The 23,113-nt window shown below is 37.6% G+C and overlaps 1 long non-coding RNA gene across 2 annotated transcripts in view; it reads right to left on the reverse strand.

Moving 5' to 3' along the window:
- The window catches only part of LOC136405383 (uncharacterized), a 71,090-nt gene that overhangs the window by 24,851 nt on the left and 23,126 nt on the right, over positions 1 to 23,113 (reverse strand). The window contains exon 3 of one of the 2 annotated variants that reach the window (XR_010751509.1): positions 7,632 to 7,685. The exons of the other annotated variant lie outside the window; for it this stretch is intronic. This is a non-coding gene — a long non-coding RNA (uncharacterized lncRNA). Of the gene's footprint in view, positions 1 to 7,631; positions 7,686 to 23,113 lie in introns of those variants that run through there. 2 annotated transcript variants of the gene reach the window in all.

Consider the following 23,113-nt stretch of genomic DNA (forward strand, 5'->3'; position numbering starts at 1 on the left):
AATTCCAAATTTTAAGAGAAAAGGATCCAGTTAGCACAGTTGAACGAGGCACTCACTCATTGTCTAGAGCCCTGTGGACAGGGGAGCAGGAGCGTGCCATAGAGACAGGGCCATCAGGAGCTGCCTGAGGGAGGCGGGCCATTTCCAGAGTAGCTGGCAGACTACTCAGCGGCCTCTCTACAACTCTGAGAGCACTCTTCTCAAAACTAAGGGAAGGGTAAATGAATATGGCACTTCTAGGAGTTCTAGAAGGCGGTTTATATAAAAAAAATTTGGACAAAATAACCTACAAACCCTTATACTAGATAAGATATGAATTAAGTCTTTTCAAATGAATAGCTTAAATCTCCAGAAAGTAGGAAGAAGTCTCAGGATCTTACCCCAGGCCCCTCAAAAATGGAAGCAGAAAGTAGGAGGGAAAATTTCATAAGTAAGTGATGTAGGTTGTGCAGACTGAGGATCGAAGATATTTGTATCAATAACCTAGAAGTTGATGTTTTAATCTCACATCAGGACAGTGACATGATTGTGCATCTTGGTAAGACTGAAAGTTGTAACAGAGATCCTTGTATGAAAATCAGAACCTCCAGTAAAACTAAAGCTCCTAAAAACATAGGTTTTTGATAAGGAAGCATGTCTGCTTCAACAGAAACAATGATTGGGAAAACAACAACAACAACACAACTTTCCCCCTGAAAAGTCTCTCCTAAGAGTTTACCTTCAAGCAGGCTCAGAATCCCATTCTAACACCCAGGTAGCATAGAAGGCAGTCCAGAAAAATGTTTGGCAGAAATGACAATAAAACTGCCCCAGCAGCAGGGCCCTGCAGGAATCTCCATGATAAAACCACACTGAAGCCCATGGTCCAAATTTATAAAACCTTAGAGAAATCATTCACCCTAAACAAGTGTTAAGACCCGCCAATAAAAAACAGCCCTAAACTAAAAGTGTTAAAATCAACAAGGAGACTTATAAATATGTTTCAAATCATTTGCCATCCAAGACAGAATTGAATCATAAAGAAAGGATAAGATACTATGAAATCACGAAGATTGTTGGGGGACGGACAGTAGGTAAAGGAATAAATAGTAAAGTAAAAAAGAAAGACCGAGGAACTTTTAGAAATAAAAATAGAATGACATAAAGTAAAATCTCATTGGATGGCTTAAGCAGCAGATCTGATTCAGCTAGAGAGACAATTATTTTAAATACATCTAGGATGCAGCAGAGATATAAATATAGTAGATACAAAAATGAGGTTAAGAGACTTCGATAATAGCATGAGACTATCCAGCTTATTTCTGAAAGTAGTTCGGACAGTGAGGAGAAGGGAAATGGGTGAAAAGTAAGTAATATTTGAAAGATTAATGGTTGAAATGAAACTCCCATGTTCACCCCAAAAGAGTTTAAGCAGGATAGGAAAATAAAATTCACACCCATCTACACTGTAGCGAACCTCTACGAGCTAAAATGCAAAGAAAAGTGGAATGCGTAAGTAAGCGTGACCTCCTAGGTGGTAAGTGCTCCAAAGGGAGGTCTCCAGGGAAGTCAAATCAGCCGCCGGTCTCTTGGAAATACGTGGTTTTGCTAAAATGGCATGGCTCTCACTGAATTAGTTGTAGAAGAAAATCAAATTGCTCTGTGTTTTTTTTAATGTACATTTGTAATAAACTATCAGGGCCACCCAATTTTGCTGGTGTTAATTATGCCTAATATGAGACAGTGTCAAAAAGGATATCGTGGATTACGAAGAAGAAATCAGGGTTAGGGATTCACTGATTTATTTGATTGGTTTTACAAGAAAAATTTGCTTCCTTAAGTGTGTGGTTCAAACATTATCTATTTAATGATATATAATTACATTTCTTCACTGTAATTTTTTTTTCTTTAAGTTCAAAGAGTTTTTCAAAGTTTAACCTGCTAGATATCTTAAGACAAGCATGCTTTTCATTAGTGCTGCCCCACCCACCTGTCTTAATATGTTAATGTGGAAAAGTGGTAACATTTAATAGTTAAAACAGTATTGGGGGTGGGGGGAGGTACACAGACCCTACTAGTTCTATTATTTATAAGATATGTGATTTCAGACAAGTAATGTCTGAAAATTAGTTCTTACTAATACTGTTATTAGAGCTCATCCTTTTACTCCTTCTATTTTTTTTATTTTTATTTTTTTTTATTTTACTTATTCATTTTTAGAGAGGAGAGAGAGAGAGGGAGAGAGAGGAGAGAGAGACAGAGAGAGAAGGGGGAGGAGCTGGAAGCATCAACTCCCATATGTGCCTTGACCAGGCAAGCCTAGGGTTTCGAACCGGCGACCTCAGCATTTCCAGGTCGACGCTTTATCCACTGCGCCACCACAGGTCAGGCTACTCCTTTTAATTAAGATCTAGATATCATTTGTTTTTTTCTATACATCTAAATCAAGGTGTAATGCTTTCTGAAAAAGTTGCAAAACTTAATTTTCATCATTCTTATTGTCTTCATTATTATACATGAATTAACACCTTACAGTTATTTGGCAAACTTGTGTTGGACCGTAAGCTACAGTTTCCTTCCCCAGGAGATCCACTTTTAAGCCCAATGACTCAATTTTTCAAAAGATTTTCTACAATAATCTTTTTATCTTTTTAAAACGCCTCTGCTAAATTCCCTTTACTCAAAAAAAAAAAAAAAAAAATCTGCTATATAGAAAGTTATTGTGATAAGAAAAGAAAGCTGCCTCCTACTATCCACCCCTCTCCAAAACATATATTCTCTAGTTTTGGACTTCTGGAACACAGACTTCTTTTTTTTTTGTATTTTTCTGAAGCTGGAAACGGGGAGAGACAGTCAGACAGACTCCCACATGTGCCCGACCGGGATCCACCCGGCCCGCCCACCAGGGGCGAAGCTCTGCCCACTAGGGGGCGATGCTCTGCCCCTCCGGGGCATCGCTCTGCCGCGACCAGAGCCACTCTAGTGCCTGGGGCAGAGGCCAAGGAGTCATCCCCAGCACCCGGGCCATCTTTGCTCCAATGGATCCTTGGCTGCGGGAGGGGAAGAGAGAGACAGAGAGGAAGGGGGGGGGTGGAGAAGCAAATGGGCGCTTCTCCTATGTGCCCTGGCCAGGAATCGAACCCGGGTCCCCAGCATGCCAGGACGACGCTCTACCGCTGAGCCAACCGGCCAGGGCGAACACAGACTTCTTAATGAGTGAGTCACATACATCATTTCTAAGGATAATGAATCCACATTTAAAAATTTTTTTTCAATCTACGATGTTTTAAAGTAGTTTACATTTTAAAATGGATCTATACATTATGACAGTGTCATCCTCTGGGAAGCATAAATGTAACTTTAGACTTTACTCATGGATATATGTGTGTGTTTGTGGATGTGTGTATTATATGCATTTATGTTTGTGTATGTATATATTAAGTAAAAGCCATATATAGTATTTTATATTAAATATATCTGTACATAAATATTTTGTATTTTATATAAAAATGCTATACACATATTTCTATGCAAAATATAGTACAGCCCTGGCTGGATAGGACATTTGGTTAGAGCATCATCCTGAAGCACAGAGGTTGCTGGTTTGATCCCATGTCAGGGCACATACAGGAACAGATCCATGTTCCTTTCTCTCTCACTCTCTGTCTCTCTCTTCCTTTCTCTCCTGCTAAAAATCAATAAATTAAAGAATATACTAGGTATATTTGTATACAAAAGTGCTATATACATACAGTTTTTCACTGTAAAAGAGATTTAACCACATTACAATATATTTTGGATAATAGATGAGAAAATAAGTACTTAAGCCTCACTATAGAAGAAAGAAGCTGAAGGTATAGTGCCATGGGGAGAAATGTTTGGGGGAGGGGTTCATAAGAAATTAAATGGAGCCTTCATCCCTCCTTGTCTCATCAAGGAATAGAATGGTATAGGGTATTTTGTGTGAGGATATTTGGAGAATTAACCAACATACTCATAAAAGTTAACATGTGCAGCTGGTTATAAAATAATGCATGACAAGCCAGTATCAGCCAGGAAAGAACCACAAACACTACCAGTTAAGTAAGAAAAAATTGCCCTCTTGCTAGAGAAGGAGAGGAAATTGAAGGTAGAGGAAGAGAAAAAGAACACATCTTGGTGATTTCATTCAGTCTCATGACTTCAAATATCATCTATGGACCAATCACTCCCATACTTATAACTCCACCCTTGAAACCTCTCCTGAACTCCAGAGTTGTCTATCTAATGTCCTACTCCACATCTCCACTTGAATATCTAACAGATGTCTCAGAGTTAACATGTACATTACCCTGTCTATCTACAACTTTCTCCAACAGTCCATGGCAACTTCATCTTTTCAATAGGCTAAAAATCTTGAAGGTTTTCTTCAGTTCTCTTTATTCACATGTTGCATATTATTTTTGTCAGGAAATCCTGTGGTGTCTACCTTTAAAAATATATAGAATTTGACCACCTCCAACTTCTCACCTACTGTTTTCCTGATTTAAGCTAGCATCTCCAACTGAAAGCAATTGTAGAAATCACCATCATGATCAATGACCAATCACAGCACTTCTTGTAAAGCCTGTTGGTGTGATTGGTCACTGTATATCTGTTATCTGTGCACACACAGACAGCTACAAGTGGAGTTGTGATGCCTCCCTTTTTCTCTAGTGGTAAACACAAAATATTTTTCAAAATGGATCATTCAAAGAGAGAATTGGCCAATAAAGAAGACAGTGAATAAAATAAATGCAAAATTATAAATCTGGACATGAAATTCAAGTTAAGTATAATGTATTTATATACAAAATAGCTAACCATAGAAATGTTGACTCTGAAATTAATATAGAAAAAAATGACATAAGGCAAGGAGGAAAAATAAATAGACAAGGAAATTGCTAAAATATTTTAGAAATACTTTTATGAAGAGAGGTGTCATTTGGACAAAAATAATAATAAAGTGATGAAAGAAGTCATGTGACTTTCTGGTGGAAGAACATTTCTGGCAGAGGGAAGAGCAGGAGCAAAATTGCTGAAATGAAACTGTGAGTGGCAAGTGTGAAATAGAATAAGGGGGAAAAGTTGAAATAATGGAATAAATGAGAGGAAGGATCTCAGAAATAAAGCTGAAATGGTAGCTAGGGACTTTAATAAAGGACTTTGCAAACATAAGGAAGATTTTAGATTTTTTTTGTTAGGATAGTGAGAAGCCATTGGAAGACTGAGAGCAAGAGAGTGAAATGTTCTGTTTCATTTTAAAATATCAGCCTGGCTAGAGTATGGAGAGCAGTGAGGGTGGGGGGAAGAGTGAAGGCAAAGAGACAAGTTTGGTGGCTGTTACAGTAGCTCATTTGGCACCGCGATCATGGCTTGGACTAAGGAGTTAACAAGAGGAGGAATAAGAACTGTTGAATAAGTAATATATTCTGAAGATAGAGTCAACAGTATCTGCTGATTGATTTGATGCAGGGTGTACAAAACAGCGAAGCATCAAGGCAGACAACACAGTTTTGGTCTTAGCAACTGAGTGAATGGTGGTACCTTTTACTAAATAAAGATTAGGGAAAGGCAAGTCTGTGTTGGAGGAAAGCTAGAGTTCTTTTTAGACAAGCAGGATTTGAGATGCCTGTTAGACATCTGTGTGTTGAAAACACCCGTTCTGATGTTCAGAAGAAAGGCGAGAGGTGGAGGTACCAATGGAAGCAGCATCAGCATTCAAGTGGTCATTAAAGCTATGGAACTAAGTAAGTTAACCTTTGCCTTGATTGTAGATCATCTGAGAAGAGGTTACAGGATGAACTTAGGGCCAGGCCAGCATTTAGGAGTCAGAAAGTTGAAGATGATCCAGGATTGGAGATTTAAAGAAAAAAAAAAACAACTTTGTATTTTATACTCATATATTTCAAGTGGCTAACGATCCTGGCTACAGCATGAATGTGCCAGATATGTGACACCTCACAATAGTCTGTCACATCCTCCATGAGGCAAGTTGCTTTTTTATTCCATGTTCTCAAGGGGCATTGATCTGTGATGAGTGTATTTTGAAGATAAAAATTCTTTGGAAGGGATTACTATTCAATACTGAGTTCTGTAATAGAAATTACTTTGTGGCAAGAATGATGTCTAAACTGGATATTCTTGACTTAAATATTCTCTCAGTATCTTATTTTAAGATAATTACAAAAGCAAGCAGATTCTTTCTCAGTTTATGCATGAATGTGGTTGTATCCTTACCAGAAGCAAATAAATTTAATTGAACTTGATATTGAGTGCCTGTAAGCTGCTTATTCTTTCTCCAAGTCAATTTGTGCTCCAAATCGCTACCAGTCCAAGACTACCTTAAATCTTCAAGTTTGAGATTTAACATTACCTGGATTTCACCATTCAGTGTGAAATATGGTTGAGGGTTGGTTTGCACTTGGTTCTCTTATATCCTGCCTGTGCAATCTCCTGGGTTATGAGCTTATGGAAAGCAGTCTTCGATCACATTATATATGGGTGATCAAAATTAAAGCTCATGTTTTTTGGAATTAGCAAACCTCTTTAGGGACAACGGGTTTTTTCATCCTCCACTTATTTTCTGAGTTCCTAGTTTTCTTCAAATCTTGATCTAACCTTTTTTTTTTTTTTTCGGTTTGACAACTTTTAAAATACTTTTAAAATATTTTAGGAAACTTTTTTATCTGTTTTCTGTGGGAGTGTGACTCTAAACAACCTAGCCTACTATTACTGGAAACCAACAGTCTCAATTCCTCAAATTCTGCAGAAAAGTTTACCCATAACCGACTGTCCAAATGATGTGGAGATGTTTGCCACAAATCTATGTACTCTAGTTGACCAATGTCACCCTGTTAAATTTAATCATCTAAATAAAAAATTAAAATAACTAAATAAAGCCATTTAAGAACAACAACAAAAAAAGTTTACCCACGGTTTCAAGGCTCTGCCATTGTTTCCACAATGCTCTTTTGTTTATCTCGTACATACATGACTTGTTTCTTCTTCAAAACCCTGTATGATCCGTCTCTTCCTTATGAGTGCACTCAGGGTTTTCTCACATTGGCTTCTTAATGGCAGGTGCAATATCTTATCCCTTGAAGCAACTAGTTTAAGCTTTGCACAAAGCAGACACTTAAGATTTGTTTAATTGAAAAAAGATTTCCAAGTATTTCTTGAGAAACCTACTCTGAAACAATCACTGCGGTTATTTCCCACATTCCTCAATCGCAACAAGGAATCGTCTTGAGCAATAGGAAAGTTCTCAAGCCTTTCCCCTCACATTCCACTTAACCAGAGTTTACATTAAGTAATGCGACAGCCCCAGTTTATTCTTCTAAAAAGCTCAGCTGTTGAAACATTCAATGACTGTAGTCCAGCCTGCGATAATAAACATGTTTCATCAAGCTACTTGACAGAACTCATAAAGTAGCTTTAGTTCACAGGGAAAGAAAGAATTTGACTCCCAAGGAGCATAATTCTATACAGATGCGGTCAAGCAAGACTGAATGCCAAATTGCATGACATTATATGAAATGATGTGGTAAAGGGAGGAAATCATTTGCATAAAACAAGAAACATGTGTTACCTTAATTTCCAGTAATCTCCATCCACAAAGATAAAATGAGGAAGCATAGGGATGTATGGATCAGACCACCTCAAGAGAGTAGAATAACATTTGGTGCCTGTGAATTTGGAAATGCAGAAGAAGATGATCTCACAAGTTTGAACTACACATTGATCTGACATCTTTGCAAGAGAATGGCACTGATCCTAAGGGGAGGATGTTTATTAACTTCTCTAACATAAAGGGATGTTCAATCACCAATTAGGAAGTGAAAGAATATGCTGTTAATGAGCAAAAGCAAGACGCGGATGAACACTGAATATAAATTTTAACATAAGGCTGATTTTGTTTGCAATGATTTATAAATTATTTAAGAGGTCTTTAGAAGACCTTGGATTTAATCCATTGCAATGTACTAGACAGACATAATTTGTAGTGATACAGTATAATTAACTATATATTTTACAAAGCCTTTCCTCTTTCTAATCAAATCAAGATGGGATGATAATCACTCCATAGGGTTGATTAAATAAAGTAATTCATGTCAAGTGTCCAGAACAGTGTCTTACATTTAATAAGCAGTACATAAATGTTTATACACACATCAATGATATAGATACTTTGGAGAGAAATGAAAATAAGGTAGGTGAACAAAAGATACCTCGTTTGTGCTAAGTCTACAAATGGCGCTTGAGGGATAGAGCAGGCATCTGGAAACAGATAACCTGGTATCCAATCTCAGGTAAATTGTTCCTGAATCTTTCTGAGACTCTTTCTTTCTCTATGAATTAGATATAGTAACAGTATCTATTTCATAGAGTCATGAGACTTTATTTAGATAACATGCTAAATGCTCAGAAAAGAGCCTAGTGATCTCTTACAAAAGGACAAAATTTATTAACAAAAAGTATACATACAAGGAGCCTGTGTTCTCATAACTCTTTGCATGGTCAAATTACCACATGATGGCAAGAATTGTATGTTCCCAGGCATAATAACAGATCATACATTTGTGAGGGGTTTTTTTGGGGGGTGTGTGTGTGTATTTTTCTGATGTTGGAAATGGGGAGGCAGTCAGACAGACTCCCGCATGCGCCTGACTGGGATCCACCCGGCATGCCCACCAGGGGGCGATGCTCTGCCCATCTGGGGCGTTGCTCTGTTGCAACCAGAGCTATTATAGCACCTGAGGCAGAGGCCATGGAGTCATCCTCAGCGCCTGGGCCAACTTTGCTCCAATGGAGCCTTGGCTGCGGGAGGGAAAGGGAAAGGCAGAGAGGAAGGAGAGGGGGAGGGGTGGAGAAGCAGAGGGGTGCTTCTCCTGTGTGCCCTGGCCGGGAATCAAACCTGGGACTCCTACACGCCAGGCCGACACTCTACCACTAAGCCAACCAGCCAGGGTTTGTGAGGTTTTTATATGGAGACATTTCCAAAGCAAACCTAGAGAAGTAACTAGATGGGGTCCAAATAAATAATAAAAAAAATTGTGCTCATTCCTAGTTCTTTCTGAGGTTAGGCTTACAGTCAGTTCACCTAAAACAATTTTTTTTGAAGGATTTGAAGAGTAAACTTGTATTGTCTAGGGAGACGAGAAGGAAACAGGACTGGGTCACTCTCAGAGTAAAGAGATTAGTAGTGAGTAACTTCTCTTGCCAAGAACTAACAGGAACTCCTCAGAAGAGGCAACAACTGTGCCTAGTAAAATGTCTGCCCCAGCTGGGTCTGCCTGTTACCACCACAGTGGGAATTCTTCTTCCCTCATTCCCTGATGTCCCTCACATATCATGCACCGGCATAGAAAGACAGCAGAGCAAGGGGTAACTGGAATCACAGACACCAGTAAAATCTGTAGACTCTTTCTCTCAAATTTGATCATTAATCACATTGATTTAAATAATAGTTAATTTATTAATTTACCTTGAGTTTTTATTATTCAAACTCAGAATATGACCAGAATGAACATTTGCAAAGTCCCAGAAAAGAGCCAGCTTTTACTACAGGCATCTATAGTCAATTCTGGTTAGAATGTTACAATGTGCTTTACCAGCAATTCAATTTTACTTTTAGAAATAGTACATTGATAGAGAGTATTTTTTCTGAAAATTCAAGATGTGTATAGCATTGGGTAATATTGTCTCAATTTTAGGTCCAAGTAGGAAGAATCTATGACCATTTCATCTAAAACCAAACATTCTGAAATAATTCTAATGGTCTTAGATCTGATTCAGGACTTGGATATTTCTGGAACTCATCAGTTGCGCTACATAGTAATCTTTTAAGAGGCCCTGGCCAATATGGTGCCATGACGGCGAACACAAATTTTACTGGAAGAATTCAAAGTATAAATATCAAGTTGTTGTCTGACACTGCTCAGCTTGAGGCACTGGGGTTTTCATTTATGTTTAGGAAAATACGTTGAGGACCAAGCAAAGACATCATTAAACGTCACTTAATTCAAATACATTCATCATATTACTCGGTCAGGCCTCAATTCAATTACACATAGTCTCTGGACAGAAGAATTCTCATTTCCTTCTTCTCAAAGAAGCCTGGCTTTGATAAAGAACTCAGATGATTTTATTTTATTTTGCCAAACATTTCATACTTAGCATAACATTAATCTTTATTGGGGAAAAATAAGCATCATAGCATTTAGAAGAAAAGGAAACAAGTAAACGAGGTAGGGAGGGAGTAAGGTTCGATGGTTTTCAAAATGTGATCTGGGGACCCTTAGAAGGTCATGGGAGCCTTTCATGGTGTCTGTGAGATTAAAACATTTTCACAACGCTAAGATGTTATTTGCCTCTCCCCAATCCCAACTCTTTTATGAGTGTGTGTGTGTGTGTGTGTGTGTGTGTGTGTATATATATATAATGTAGTTTTCCAGAGACTATATGATGTGTGATGATTTCATTGTACTAACAGTTAATTGAATGTAAGTTAGTATTTTAAATTTTCTGTTTTAATTTCTAATACAATAAATGTCAGTTATAATTCATATACTTAAGAGTCTTGAAGGTCCTCAATACATTTTAACCATTTCAAGTGTCTCAAGAACAAAAAATTACTGGTCTAAAACAAGGTCATCTTAGAGAATTTATTGTAATAATGCAGATATTTTATAAATCTGCATTGTCTCATACAGAAGCCATCAGACACATGTGACTGTTGAGCACCTAAAATGTGGTTAATGGCTAATGCAACTGACTCAGCTTGGTTTGTGTGGCTTGTGAGGGATTTGTCAACAACAAACATGCAATAAGAGATTTATTATGTCAAGCTCAGAAATGTGAATTAATTCCAGATCAAATATTTGACTCAGAAAAAGAAAATAATTTTTAAAATATTCTAGTTTCTCCTTTAGGAGTTATATAGAGTTCAAAACAATGTTTCTTTATGCCACACCTTGAATTAACTATACAGGCTTTAGACAATAGTTTTTAAATTATAAGTGTTGTTTTAGGGTGTATTCCTGTAGCAGCCACATAGAGTCAAGAAGGTAGGTGTTGCAGTTATGTAGAAAGGTGAGCTGGGTGTTCAGGCCAGCCACGGGGTGGTCATAATTCACTAGAATCTGAATCTCAGTAGAAATCCTGGATTTCTCAATTAGAACTGCCTGGATGTTGTGCCCCCGGCTCTTGCTAATTATACTATCAAGAGATATAGGAGCACACAGGAGAGTCTCAACTTGGAAATATAAGTTTTGAATTGTGCAATCCTATATGAGTTACTGAAGCTCACTATGCTCATTATCCCTAGGAAAATGGGATAACTGTACTATTAGTGATTTCTCTGTATGTTGTTGAGAAAATTAAATGAGATGATGCATCTAAAACACTTAGTAAAACTCTTAACAGATTGTAAACATTTGAGTGGCAATAATTTCCCAAATTATTCAATTAGCTGTATTTACTTAACAAATTTTTACTGAATGTCAATTCTGTGCCAGATGGTGTGTTAATGCTGGTGAGTAAGCAGATGTGGCCCCTGCACTCACAGAGCCTAGTGAGGGGGAGAGGCCAGTAATCACACAGACGGCACAGAGTTCCAGAGAGTGCTGAGAGTCCTAAGAGAACAAAGCTGGGTCAGACGTTGGGCTATACAAGGAGAAACTGTTTGAATCCAGAAGTTTGCATAGTCTCTCCGAGGAAGAAATATGTAAGCTGGGACCTGAAATACCAACAGCATTTACTATTAGTTGAAATGTGTTGCAGGGTGTATTAGTTGAAGGTAGTGGTTAGTAAACGGGTGCTAAAATTCAGTGACTAACCAGTACAGAAGTTTATTTCTCTTTTGTTTAACAGGCTAGGGTCATTAGTCAGGCTCTTCTCAGTCAAGTCGTCTAAGGTTTCAGCTTGAAGGACAGCTCTGTCATCCTACCTTGTGACTTTACTGTTGCCCCACCATTACCACTTCCAGTCAGCAGAAAGCAAAGGGAGATGGACACTTAGGAAGAATTTTTATTTATTTTTATTTTTTTAGAGAGAGAGACAGACAGAAAGGGAAAGAAATGAGAAGCATCAATTTCTTCTTTAGAGCACCTTAGTTTTTCACTGATTGATTTTCACATATGTGCCTTGCCCAGGGGACTCCAGCCAAGCCAAGAACCCCTTGCTCAAGCCAGTGACCTTGGGCTTCAAGCCAGCAACCTTTGGGCTCAAGCCAGAGACCATGGGGTCATGTCTATGATCCCATGCTCAAGCCAGTGACACCACACTCAAACTGGCGAGCCAGCGCTTAAGTTGGCAACCTGGGTTTCGAACCTGGGTCCTCTGCATCTCAGGCTGATGCTGTATCTACTGTGTCACTGCCTGGTCAGGCATGAAGAATTTTAAACAGATGACCTGAAGTTGCCCTCATCTAGGAAGGTCAGCTGGATGTTCAAACAGTCCACAATGGAACTGGCCTTCCCTGGTTTGGTTATTGTTCACTAGGACATGGATCTCAATTAAGGAAGTTCACGAACTGTCTGGATAGTGTGTACCCAGTCCCTGCGAGCCAGAGTCACAAGAGATGTATGAGCATAGAAGAGTCTTTGCCTTAAAGCATAAACTCTCAATTGACTGAGTTTCTAGAACTTTCTAAAGTATTGTCTTCCTCGTGAAGTGGGATAATGATAATATTAGTGCCTTCTCTATATATTGTTGAAAAGGTTAAATGAGATTATCATTTACACTTATATCCATATGGTTTTGTGATCTGACTATACCTCGATGGAAGGGCAACTAGAAAATGTAGCTTCTCACAAGACAGTTCTATTTGAGGGAAATGGAAACAAATGATGATCTCCCCTGAATGTCTAACACACAGGCAGAGGAAACCAAAAACACAAAACCCAGACATAGGGAAGAACGTGGCATGCTAAAGGAACTCGATGGAAAGTAGAATGGCTTGGGGAAGGCGGTATGATATAGGCCTAAAAGTCAGAATCCCCTTCTCCCGTCAGTTCACCGTCCTTGAGGAGAGAGAGAGAAGTAAGCAAACAAACACTGCGTTTTGGTAGCAGAGAATCAGAACAGATTAATTTTTTTTCCAGGGAGTTTGTGGAGAATGGGACATTTTAGATGGACCTCTGTGACTGAGAACATGGGTGTGAGATGATGGATGGGGGTGTGAGAGGAAGGGAGGTGAAAGGCATTGGACAGACCAAAGTGCTAAAACAAAGGCAAGGAACCAGGAAATAAATAGGATGTGTCCTAAGAGAGATGAGAGCTGTGACTTAAAACTATCAGAATGAGAGTCTGCCTCTGCTACTCTTAAATATCCTGCAAAGGAATTCTATACTGTGGTCATACAATCAGAAAGGGATTATAACAAAAAGATCATAGAGTCAAGATATAATATAATTTCCTTGAGTTCGGTTTAATAGCAGCTTGGAAAACAGTGCTCTTTATCTTTATAATGGGCCAACTTTATTCATCTTCCCCACTAAGAAATAATTCCTATGCATCAACACCTGTTGAACAAATAAATTGTACAATTTTAGCAGAAACAGAAAAGATTGCTACACTCTTACCTGAAACATAAAGCAATACAGAAATCATTTTTATTTACTATGAGATTTCATTCAGTTCAACAACACTTAGAACTTCTGTTTTTGCCTCAAAACTAAACACAGTTTAATATTTGCATTTACTTACCTGTGCATCCATTCATTCAGCAATATTCATTAATCTTTCCTAGAGTTGAGAGGGATTAATTTAAATAACATGCAAAGTGCTCTAGAAAGAGTCTGGCACCTAGTGATCTCTCATAAAAGGATAGTTTATTATCAAAAAGTGTTCGTGCAAGGAGCTTGCAATCCCCTAACTCTTTACCCCTGGCAACTCCCAGCCCTGAGGATGCTATTGATACAATGCAAAGAGCACAGAATTTGGAATCAGATGAACTTGACATGAATTCTTGTTCTGCCATTTAAAATAGTGACATTTTGGGCTTTTTTCTAAAAGTAGACCCACTCTGTATCTCCCTGAGATAATTAGAATATTTCCCACTTCAGAAAGTGGCTGTGAAGATCATGTGAAATAATTCACAGTAGCCAGACTGGTGCCCAGTGAGCAGGTCGTAGCTGTCGCACCCCCCACACCATCGTTTTCAGGCTTTCTCTCACATCTTCTTTGAGAAATGAAAGTCATACAACCTGACCCCAGCCTGGGAATGTCTCGTCTCAAAGACAATCTTGGTTAGGAGCCAGGCAGAAGATTAAAGCATTGTTTTGGATCATGAGTTATGGATTTCAGAAAATGACAAAAATAAAGCTGAACTAATTCAACTCCTTCACCTGCCAGACCCCTTGTTGTCTGTCTCCTACTAACACCTAACAGAAATGAACCATAGCTCGCCAATGTACAGGTGAGCCATTGCACAATGTTCTCAAATGGATAAAGCATGAAAAATAAGGAAAGAAGGAAGGGCCAACAGGGCATTGGGCAGGGGAGTGAAAGTATAAAGGGTTATTTTAATGACTATGGAGCAGGAGACAGCACATACATTAATTTAGAGGGAGGTGATTTTTCATTTGTTTGTTTATTTGTTTGTTTTTTTCCACATAAAAACACACCGATATAGACTACTTAAAGAAATAAACTTTCTTTATATTTGGGAGGTGTTATAGTACAGACATTAAGAAAGCTGGTTTAAGAATAGCAGTTATTGAGTTCAAACCCTGCCTGGACCACTTGTGAGAAGTACAGCCTTGAGTAAGTTATTTGAAGTTTCTGAGTTTTAGTTTCCTTAGTAGTTCCTAAATTATTACATTACTGCAGAAATTAGATGGCCTAATCCACACTAAACAAGTGACAAATCTTGGCACATAGTACATATTAAAAACGATTAGCTTTTATAATTGAGATTTATGATTTTAGCCGAGTCAACACTACTCGGAATTTGGAAGGCGGGAGTAACTGGATCTCCTTTGCTCATGACGCAGATGACAAGATGAATCAGCCCTCTCTCTCGCAGCCTGAACGGCTTTTATTTCTGAGATTAACTCAGTATAGAATACTCTCCTGAAAATGTCTTTCTTACTAGAATCCATCTTCTTTTTCATTTAAAAAAAAACTTGTATTTTTCTAATTGTCTGATGTATGGTACTTCTATGTTTCTTGAGAATCTGCTTTTATTAAAAATTTTTGTCAAGTGACTTGCTTCTCGGGTACCTTCAGGCTTGGCTATTGCTCATAGATTCTTAATCTAGTTATTACCATGCCTCTCTGTGGTTTGGATCTTACTGCCTTTCCTTCTTACTCAATGCAGTCATTATAATCTTGCTAACACCCCTTGGAGGCAACAAAGCCCTTTTCACCTTCTAGTTTCATGAGAGCATTCTCTTTACCTGGACAGTGCCCTTCTGGCTGCCACCTAACATCTGCCAAGCACCGATTTCATGCACTGAGTTGCGCTGGGTACTCTGAGTTTACAGATGCAAAATGTGGGTCTCGCCTTCCAACACTTCAGAATCTAATAGAAGAAATCAATCTTCTTTGCATGAAATGAGTGGAGAACAGAGTCAGACAGTTATGAACATAAGGAGGATAATATAGTAAACACTGGTTATGGGCCCACCCACCAGAGGAATGAGAGTAGATATTGTTTTCTTGGAAACAGTGATTATTACAGCTGGAAAGGTGAAGGGAGGCAGTGAAGAAATATTTCTGTTGGTTAGATGGATAACTGGCCACCTCACAGTTGGGGCTTTATACTGTTTGATCTACTGCAGCCTTTCTTGCCACATAATGTACTTTCCACTAGAGACACAGCATAACTACCTCTTAGTTTCCCACATAGTGTACACATGGAGATTAAATCCAAAGAGCAACTGAACCATAGAGTACACGAGTACATTAATAACATTTGTAAACACTGCAGTGTAAAAGAGCTTTGCTTACTTTGCCTTACTTAATACTCAGAACTAACCACCCTAGGAAGGAGTTTTACTTACATTTTCAAATGAGTAAAATAATGTTCATAGAAATTAAGCTAGTTTCCTAAGGCTATTAATTCAGTCCATGGAGTTGGCTGGTGGATTATTTCCATGTTCTATTCCCAAAACCTGTGCTATAGGTTGCTTCACATTTAGGATTAGAAAGAGTGTAGGGGTATGTGTGTGTGAGTGAGTGTGTGTGTGTGTGTGTGTGTGTGTGTGTGTGTGTGTGTGTGTTGGGGATGTCAGAACAAGGGTTATTCAGTGAAACAACCCATCATTTAGAACATTATTTCTAGATAAACATTTCAATAAGAGCATGCCACTTGGGCTTAAATTATTTTTTAAAGAATATAACCCAGGTTGTTGGAAACTGATGACAGGAAATGCAAACCTGGACTGCAGCTTAAGATTTTATTATCTGTTTTCTCTGTCAGGCAAAACTATATGAATTTTCTTTTCAATATAGTCTTCATATACTGGTTTACTAGATCCTTAGAGATCTATTAGTATAGGTCTGTTTTTTTTTTTTTACATTAGATTGACAATTGTCATGCCAGAAATAAAAGGATTTCCTCTACCACTGATAGCATGCTTCTTTGGTAAAATGTATAATGCGTTAGTTTACAAGGAACTTTCTGTTATAAAACCTCATTACAAAATGGTGTTTATATTTTACTTAGTCTGTTTGGTTTTACATTCAAATAAATTCCACTCTTTATTTCATTTTATAGACTAGTTTTCCTTATTTAAGTTCAACTTTTTGGTCATAGACAATCAAACCATATTTTCTTAGTGAATTCTTAAGTCTTCCAAGCTCTTGGCTGTCCTGAGAATATCTTATTGGCACTTTATTTTTTTACATGTATTCCAACCACAACACTTTCTTGGCACAAAAAATTTCATTAATAGAGATACATGTTCAAAGGTGTTTTGAAGAAGACAGTTTTCTTTTCCATGATTCCAAAAATCTGTCAGCATATTGTTGACAGCATGAGTCTGTAATTTTCTTTTTCTGGGAAGTAAATAATCTAAGAGATGCGCTGTAATCCATTAATATTTTTACAAGGCTTTGTTCTCTGTTTGAGTTGGCCAAAATCTTAGAACATTTTCATTTGGCCAATATTTTAGAATGATTTTAACTGTTATATTCTAGAATATTAGAACTATTTTCTATTATTTAAAAATCTTATAAATATGAATGTCAAACCATACATTAAATTAAAAAGAAATTTAAAAATAAAAAATATTAAAGCACATATACATACACTTAAAAAATGACATACCGTAAGTTATACACTGATCAGTGACTGACTTCTATTCCCACCTGTTCTCTAAATTTGTAATTTTTCTTATAGCCAGTGTTTGTTATTGTAAAGTAATTTTCCTCATAATTGGCCATTGAGAAAGAAAAGTTAAAATAACTTGTCCAAATATGTAAAGTGATTGTCAAGGCTGGGATAAGTCCCCAAGTTTTCTGATTCTTATCTCCTAGTCTTAAACTTGATCCACAGGGTTCAACTCCTTCTGATTCGGATTTCTATAAGGCCGGTACCAACGTCACATCTCAGCAAGAAGCTGCTGTGGACAATACAGTTGATCTTTGATGGTCTTCTGCAGGCTCCCCTGGTAATCTTTGCAAGAAGATCACTGAGCTCTTTTTAGATTTTTCATTAAAAAGTTGCAATTTGTTGTCAGCGAACTAACTTATATTAACCTGTCTTTTGTTTGCTGTGTGAATTTAGTACCCAGTGTGCAAATGAAAATTAGAGCTTATCGCTTCACAGTGACTTTGTGAAGTGTTGAGTCATGCTGTGGAGAATAATCACATTCCTACCTATCTTCAGGATCTTGGCTTCTCGTCAGGTCATGCCTGTGAGACATTTCTGTAAATTGGGAGATTATTTCCCTTTCCCTCCTGTCTTGACACAATATGTTACCCAACAATTTCGGGTAAAAACCTGACCACAGTGTGCAGCTCCCAGGGGAAGTCAGGGGAGTTAGGAGGATGTGCAGCTGTCCTCAAATGCAAGGTCCATTTGTCAAGGTCCCCTCCTCACACTCCCCTCCCCTGAAAAGCCTTCTGTCACCACAGAAGCTAGGAAATAATAGAAATAGCTTGAACCAGAAGGTAGAGTCCACATTTAAATAATATTGTGAGGCAGAGAGAATGTTGAAGCCTGGAGGATAGAGACCTGGAAAATTCAAGAAGAGCCAAACTTTCTAGAGTGAGTGGCAGCAGGCAGAATTCTGGACCAGAAAGTACTAGAGTCCAAAGCGTACTTTTAAGTAGTAAAATGACTTACATTTGGAAATTACCTTGTCCTCTAAATGACTGGAAATTTGGATTTCTATAAGGGTAAAAGCCACTACAGAAAAGTAAATAAGGGGTTGAAAAGAAGAAGGAATAGATAGGAAGTCTCATGGGAAGTTCTAAATAAATTTTTTCACCCAAAAAGTTCTGAAGCTTTGAGACAAAAGCATGTCTTTGGCATAAAAATTAAACTTTTAAGAATGTATCCTAAAAGATAATCTTAACTGCACAAAAAATTTTCAACATGAAATATCACTGTAGTAATTTTGTGATAAAGAATGAAAGTGGCCTTGGCCGGTTGGCTCAGTGGTGGAGTGTCAGCCAGGCCTGTGAAAGTCCCGGATTTGATTCCCGGCCAGGGCACATAGGAGAAGCGCCCGTCTGCTTCTCCACCTTTCCCCTTCTCCTCTCTCTCTGTCTCTTTCTTCCCCTCCCACAGCCAAGGCTCCATTGGAGCAAAGTTGATGGGCGCTGAGGATGGCTCCATGGCCTCTGCCTCAGGCACTAGAATGGCTCTGGTTGCAGTGGAGCAACACTCCAGATGGGCTGAGCATCGCCCCCTGGGGGCATGCAGGGTGGATCCCAGTCAGGTGCATGTGGGAGACTGTCTGCCCACCCCCCACCCCCTGCATCTCACTTCGGAAAAATACCCCCCCAAAATGAATGAAAGCAATGTATATTTTTAAAAACAAGAAAATGGTTAAATAAATAAGAATATATCATAGAAAATAAAGTTTTAATAGTCAAACAACTTAAAATATTTTAAATTGTGCATCACGCTATACAAATAAAAAACATGAAAACTTTTCAGTAGCATAATACTCTATATGTACACAGGACTTTAAAAATATAGACAATGGTTATTTCTTAGTCATACAGTTATGGGTGACATTTATTTCTCATTATTTTCTAAACTTTCTAAAGAACTGAAGAAGCTTTCTAACATAATGTGTTAAAACTCAAATTTGCATTTTGGGTGTTTTCCTTAAACTTCCTGGGCCCTCAGTTTTCTCGTCTGTGAAAATGGAGTAACATTAACACCTATCTTAGAGGTGCTTTAAAAATTAAATGAATGAAGAAAAGGCAGATGCTGCTTGTATTATTTTGGGGCTCAGCAGCCCATCCTACTTGTAGCATATAGTAGCTGAGAAGAGACACCATAGTGCCTGTACACCTAACCCATTCTCTAAGTATCTACAAAAACTGTAGAACATACCCGGACAAACCAGCGTGCATTTGTACTCACTCATAAAGCAAGGCCTAGCAGAGGCCCCATTGGAAGTCCAATTCAGGTTGGCTCTAAAAACGTGCATTTCATACTGAACTTTGCATCCTCGATTCCCGGATTCCTCACATAAACCACCTTCCAGCCTGGTCCCCAGGCCACATTCTTTTTCTCTAACTCATAGTTTCTAAACTCAAGAGAAAATATTCTTCCTGTGCTTTGTCTCTCAAGAGAAGCGAGAAGATTCCAGACCAGACCCTGGCACCTTCTAAAAGCAGGATCTCTTGTAAGTTGTCCTATTCTATGACAGTGGCATTTGCTTAAACCAGAACTGAGGAGCTTCGCGCCTTTCATTGAGCATTTAGAAATATATTTTAGGTTGTCTTGTTTATCTGTTTTACTAGAAGCATGCATGACTTTAGTAAGCAGAAAAATAAAAAAATCAAGGATTTTCTTTTTTAGCTATAAAATATATTTTATTATTGGTAGCACACTGGTCAGAATTGTTACTGTATTTTATTTTTGTGGATTGTATTAAGGTATATATCTAATGTGGAAGGAAAAGATTAAGTGAAATAATGTAAAGTACATAGAACAATCCTGGTACGCAGTAAACGATTTGATAAATCATTTAACTATTCTTTACCTTTAAAAATACATGTATGTTTGTGCGTAAGCACACATGTGTGAATGCAAAGACATATATACACATACACATTTAGGTTTTATTTTTTTATTTTTTTTCAAGTGAGAGGAAGGGAGATAGACAGACTCCTGCATGCGCCCTGACCAGGATCCACCTGGCAACCCCATCTGGAGTCATGTGCTCAACCGATCTATTTTTAACACCTGAGGCTGAGGCTCCATGGAGCCATACTCAGCGCCCAAGGCAATGCACTCAAACCTAGCCATGGCTGCAGGAGGGGAAGAGAGAGAGAGAAAATTAAGGGAAAGAATGGAGAAGCAGATGGTCACATCTCCTATGACCTGACTAGGAATCAAACCTGGGACATCTACATGCTGGGTGACACTCTACCAATGAGCCAACTGGCTAGGGCCATTATTTAGGTTTTAAAACAGTGGAACTAAACACAGCTGTCCATTCATTAAAAAAGCTGAGTATTTGTTAAAAAACCAATTTAATCATGTATTATTTATGAGAAAGACATGGGGAGGAAATTGATGAAGGTTAGGCTGGTCAGGGCCATAAATGCACTTCCTGCCAAGAAAAGTGTGCCTCCGCCCTGTAGCTTCATTCATCACTGTTCCTCATGGGTCACATGTGTCACTTCTCTCCTGATCGCTCAGGACTTTGGAATGGATTGAGATTATTAACAATGTTTTATAATATGATATGATACACCTAGAAGTATAGATTTTTCTACAAAACATTGAATATGGTAAGTGCAATGCTCAAATACTTTTTCTTCATTTACCAAGGGCTACAAACAGTATTTTCTACAACTTGGCTGTAGAAAGGGAAGAAATATTAGAAAAATGCATTGAATTGACTTTATATGTTTTTCCAGTGCCCTACAAGTTATAGTAAATCTCTATCTCAGGATCTTTCTTTGCTCCAAGAAGGAACAAAATGGATTGCAAGAGCCAAGAACTACTGGAAAACTGAACAGTTTAATCTCTGTTCTCTAACATAGCAATCTCTATCCATGAAGCTGTGTGTGTTAGTAGAAAAGCATGGATTGGATTTAAGATCTGGACTTACTATATAAATTTATCAGATTTCTGAACATTATATTTCCTATTTATAAGTCAAGATTGATTGGAAGGATTAATGAAATATTACTTGGGGTAAATAATTGTGGTTTGTAGTAAGCCTTTATTAAATGGTAGCTACTAATGTACAAGAACCAGGAAACAAAAGAATATGTAGAATGTTCATAATGATCACAAGAGCTAATACTTGCAAATATTTAATATGTGGCACGCACTATTTTGAACACTTTATCTATGATATGCAGGTAATCATCACAACAGCTTTAATATTATTACTTTACCTAATATTAGTTTACACACTATTAAATGTCTCCATTTTATAAATAAGGCTATTAAGTATGAAGTTGAACTTGGAGTCATTTTAGAGCTCTTTGCAACGCAGTATCTGTATTATAAAATGTCGCTCTCACTCTAGATTGTGAATTCTTGAATGACAAAAGTTATATTTTTATATCCCCAAGCTTTCCTGACTTATAGAATATATAAAATAAACATATGCTGAAGAGAACCTATCTGTCTCTATGGATGGAAATCAGTACTATGCTCATCACAGAAATTCATGTTATTTATTTTTTAGTTTTCAATTTTTTTGTTCAATTAAAGTCTATATTCAATATTATTTTGAATTTGTTTTAGGTGTATATTCACTTCATTTAAGATTTCAGTGATTACAAAAAATTGAATTCAATGTATCTTCTTTATCTACAATATATATTTTCATACTTGGAGATCAGACCTTTGCAATAATTATTAAGATTATTCATCACTTTGTATTGAGTAACAACCCACTGCAGATTTTATCCTCAGTGTTATGAATTATACTGGGATTTTTGGTTCTTTGCTGCCAATTCAGTGTTTTCATCATTTTCAGCTCTTTTCATGAACTTACCAAATCAACCACAACACAATCTGTTTCATCTGGTTTTGCTCAAGACTTGTGTCCACATAATTAATCAAATAAAATATGTAAAAATTTGAACCAGCCTTTAAGCAATAGAAATAACCAAAGGCCAGACCACAATCTTAGGAGACTGGTTAAGTGGCCACAAGCGTGGCTGACGTCAGACATTGGGATTTGCATGTCAGTGGTCGGTATTCCATGCAATAAAATGTATACTAACAAAAAATCCTTTTCTAAAATTCTTTTTAGCATTATGACACCAAAGAAAGCAAATGCCAAAGAATGTTAAAAGTCATAATAAGTGTATTTTATATCTGAAAGTCTCATTCAGTACAGAACTTCTTGAAAACAGTGAATTGCCTTGAACATTTCAGGAAAGAGAGATTAAAGGACTTTTGTACAATGTTGGTTTTCTAATTATATGAATATTAAAAAAGTACTTTCACATTAAAAATATTCATATGTAAGTGGTTTGTGGTGGTGGGTATTTAACCTTCTGAGTTAGCATTTTATTAGCTGTGAAAGGCTATGTTTGTTCAGGAATGTGTTTTGATATTCCCATAGGGACACAGAGTAGTTAGAGAAGTTTATGATTGACTTTAGACTTTTGTTCTTCTGTAATACAAAATAACCTTCATTAAATATGCAATTCACCTAATCTAATGATTTCAATAAAAATCTCCATTCAAATGAGCATGCAACCTTTTTTGGAGAGTCCCAGAGAAGAACTCTATCCAAAAACATAGTTGCTGGTAGAGGCAGAACCTCACACCCTCTGCGTGTGACCTGAGATGTGCACATCTGTACACACAGGCAGAGAATGTAAAGTCTGGGGTCTGTGGAACAGCTAAACAAGTAAGGGTGATGTTTGAAGAAATGCATACCAGTTATTAGTGTTGGCTTCATTTTCGATTAAAACACTAATTAAGTAACACAATTTATAGCGAAAT

This window comes from Saccopteryx leptura, chromosome 5 (genome assembly GCF_036850995.1).
Source record: "Saccopteryx leptura isolate mSacLep1 chromosome 5, mSacLep1_pri_phased_curated, whole genome shotgun sequence".
Lineage (NCBI taxonomy): Eukaryota > Metazoa > Chordata > Mammalia > Chiroptera > Emballonuridae > Saccopteryx > Saccopteryx leptura.